Consider the following 4,293-nt stretch of genomic DNA (forward strand, 5'->3'; position numbering starts at 1 on the left):
ATATTGCAAACCCATTTTCAATGCTAAAAGAAAGAACATATATGTATTCAATTCCAAATACTGAAGAAACTCCCTACTTGCATACCTCCCTACACTGACCACTTCCTAAGTTGGCCTAACTTTCATGGACCATTCAGCACCACATGTATATATCAGTATAGTCACCCTAGTTCCTTATATTTCGCCTCCTATGTTAATCAGTTTATTATGGTCCCTTAGGTAGTCAACTGACAAAGGTTCTACTATATATAAAAGTAGATTTGGTTTTGAAACTTAGAAAACTTAGAATACCATCTTAAAAAACGCAAAACTTTTACAGAACAGATTTAAAGCATGTAATATGACAAGACTGTTATAAGTGATAAAGAGAAAGTGACCATGAAAGTGACCATGAATATCTTTCCTCTACATCTTGGAAGACCCTAATGGTGTCTTGGAAAGTTTACTGACATGTTATATTTAGGCACATCATTCCCTTTCCAAGGTTTCAGCCTGCAGATGGGAAGATGTAAGTGTCGGACTTATGGACCAAGCTCCTCGCTTCACTTGCAAACTTCTAAGACATGATGTTAGTGCATGCGAAATACTTATACCTTGAAAACACCTTCAGTATTTTCTCTGAACAGAAATTGACTTGCACCAAAGAAAAAGTCTACTGCTTCAAATCCTTCAGCCATTCCTAGCACTTCCTGAGCAGGGGCACATCATTTCAACAGCATTTCCAACTGTTAGTGTAAAGAACTATAAACCAACAGGCACACATGCAGAATCTACACCTCTTACCTATATTCAATCTCTTTAATTTTCATGGGTATTTTATCAGCAGTTTCACCTCTAGCCAAAGCCACCTATTTATAAATACAGCTTAGTGATTCCTGCACTGCTTCTATAACATTGTGTGACACAGAATCACATGCCCTGGAGAATCCCTCCCTGGAGAACATGGAATCACTTCATACAGATCTTCCTTATTATATAACTAAGGAGGGCTCAACTTGGACACTTAGGTGAGAAAGCTCAAGAGCACACACTTGGAGCCCCACTCCTTCCAGTGTCTATGGGGAATGAACGCTTCTTCACACAAGAGATTCAATTCCACTAGGACACTCCTGTATGAGATGAAGGCAGAGGCTAAATAAATGTTGTCATTAGGGAGAGAAGACAGGCTTGGGGAAGGTGTGAGCAAAGGCAATTGACCTAGGATTTCATAGGACAGAATGCACAGTTTCTGTAATGGAAGTAAACAAGAAAAGGAAAGTATATTGAAGGCTCTTTGTAGAAAGCTTGGATGCTCCCACACCCGAGGACTTTTATCTTCTTGAGGAGAAATTCAAAGTCCCTGAAACAATTGAGAAAAATTTATCAGTACTATACACAGAGATTTTTTTTGAAAGAGCCTCACTATGCTAATGTCACTAGAGTGCCGTGGCTTACAGCAACCTCAAACTCTAGGGGTCAAGTGATTCTCTTGCCTCAGCCTCCCAAGTAGCTGGGACTACAGGCGCCCACCACAATGCCCAGCTATGTTTTCTTGCCATTGTCATTGTTGTTTAGCAGGCCCAGGCTGGGTTCAAACCCACCAGCCTCAGTGTATGTGGCTGACACCAGAAACACTGTGCTACAGGTGCAGAGCCCACAGAGCTTTTTAACTTGGGGTCAAAATCTGAACTGGTGTGTATAACATTGAGCGCATTATGAACTTTCTGGTTCTAGTATTTTCTCTATAAAATAATGATGGTATTAATTTTGTAAAGGAAATATGAGAATCAGGAGACTCAAGGTTCAGTCTAAACTAGGCTGAGCAATGAGGAAGACCACAGGCTCTGTCCCGGGGAATACAGAGGCGAATGAATCTGCAGGTTTGGATGTATCCAAATGTAAACAGTGTGCTCAGACCAAGGTTCTTCTTTTCTTCTTCTCATCTGTTTTCATGGAGTGAGTTCTATTCTCAAGAAGCTCTTCCTTCCTGCCAGCAACACTTAGAGACACCTTCTCCCTAATCTGTGTGCAGTGGGAAATGTACTTGTGATCCTGAGGAAAGGGGGTCTCGTTCACAGAATCCAGTCCAGGGACCCCTCCCTTATCATTCATCATGATAGGATTTCATGCACATAAATGAGCCAGTCACATGACCCAGAGATGGGAAAAGTTGCCTAAATATGGACATTTTATGATTGCCACTTCGTAATATGCCATGGGGGATTCTGTTGTACTGACTTGCTCTGCATGTTGATATTAGCGATTGTGTCACAGTGACATCCAGTTTGTGAGAAGTCATTGAGATGTAGATCATGATATGTACACTTTTCTATATGTCTATCAGATTTCAGTAAAAAGAGTATGAAAGTACATTTCACGCATATGCTAAAGAGGATAAACTAGAAACAATATCAACATCTATATCTAACTGAAGGCACTATGTCATTGATGTAACAGTAATCAAAATGTGGAGATTTTAACACATCTTCCTCAAAGTTTGAGAGACCAAATAGAAAACAAGGCAATGCAAGTGGGAGAATTTGAAGAGTAAAGTTTTTTTACCTCACTAATCGCACATTTCTATCTCAAAATATGTATGAGATGTTTACAAAATTTGATATGTTTTGTCTGAAAGAAAATCTCAATAAATTCCAAAACTTGATAGTCATAGACACACAGCATTCTTTGCAATAAAACTGCCCAAAAACATCAGTGGTAAAAAAGGAAAACTAAAATCTTACAACAAGCTAAAAACCTGATAAAAACAGGGCATGTTTGAGGTCTGATAATTTAAGTTAACAAATTTGGCACCACATGCTTACCTTGACAGCTCTGCACAAAGAACTCGGTAGGAGTACACAATATTAATATATCAGGATCTCACAGTTGTGTTCATGTCCTCATGTAATGGTGTCTTGCTAAGTGGTATTCATTACTATTGAATGCTTTTGTGTGCAATTGCAAGATGTCAGAACTTGCGTTATAGTAACAAGCATTGTAAATTTCTTATTAAACTTGGCCAGAGTAGAAGTGAAGTTAGGGACATGGTAGTCAAAGTTTATGGGGATAATGCCATGAAGAAAATATCAGTGTACAAATGGAATTAAAAGTGTCTCAAAGGAGTAGAGTTCCAGCCCCATATGCTGGAGGTGGCAGATTCAAACCCAGCCCTGGCAGAAAATTGGGAAAATAATTTTTTTCTCAAGGGAGAGAAAGGCTCACTAATGAAGAGAGGTCAGGGTGGCCAATAAAGAACAGAACTGATGAAAACATTGCAAAAATGTGTCAAATTAGATGTCAAAATCATTAGTTGACTGTAAGAACCATAACAGACCAGGTAAACATCAATAGAGAAACATAAAAACCTTAACTGAAAGTCTTGGCCAACAACTCATGGCTCTTGCATCAAGACAATGCACTAGCTCACAAGTAACTGTATTGGAACACCCTTGCTACTCATCTGATCTGACCCCCAACCACTTTTTTGCTTTAATTAAATATAAAAGAAGATATTTTGGTGGCAAGAGTAATACTATTGATTGCTCCAATGGCCGTAATAGAAGCTCTGTGTATGAGGCATAACTATCTCTCCTTTAATTTCAGTTCAAGCCTGGACAATGGGGTGACACCATGTATATTCAAAACAATTTTTTTTAAATAGGGAAGTTTGGTGGTGTGGGCCTGTAGAGGCAACTACTCAGGAGCTGCAGCGGGAGGATCACTTGAGTCCAGGAGTTTGAAGATTCAGTGAGCTAAGATGGTTTCACTGCACTCCAGCCTCTGTAACAAAGCAAGACCCTGTCTCAAAAAATAAAATAAAATAAAATCAGTTCACCTGTTTCAGAAAGCAATTAAATTAGGCTAGTCTAACACATTGACTATTTAAAGACATTTGTGGCTCAGCACCTGTGGCTCAAGTGGCTAAGGCACCAGCCACATACACCCAAGGTAGAGGGTTTGAATCCAGCCCGGGCCTGCCAAATAACAATGATGGCTGCAACCAAAAAATAGCCGGTATTGTGGCAGTTGCCTGTGGCCTCAGCTACTTGGGAAGCTGAGGCAGTAGACTTGCTTGAGCCCAGGAGATGGAGGTTGCTGTGAGCTGTGACGCCACAGCACTCTCCCCAGGGGGGCAGCTTGAGGCTCGCTATCTCATAAAAAAAAAAAAAAGAACTGAAAGGTATAACAATGCCCATTGTATTATTTTTTACCTTTTCTGTAGGTTTAAAAGTTTTAATCTGTAATTCTGAAGGAAAAAGGGTATTGAATTTTTTTTTTTTTTTTTTGAGACAGAGCCTCAAGCTGTCCCCCTGG

The sequence above is a fragment of the Otolemur garnettii genome, unplaced genomic scaffold, assembly GCF_000181295.1.
Source record: "Otolemur garnettii isolate 467f Iridium unplaced genomic scaffold, OtoGar3 scaffold00001, whole genome shotgun sequence".
Taxonomy (NCBI): Eukaryota; Metazoa; Chordata; class Mammalia; order Primates; family Galagidae; genus Otolemur; species Otolemur garnettii.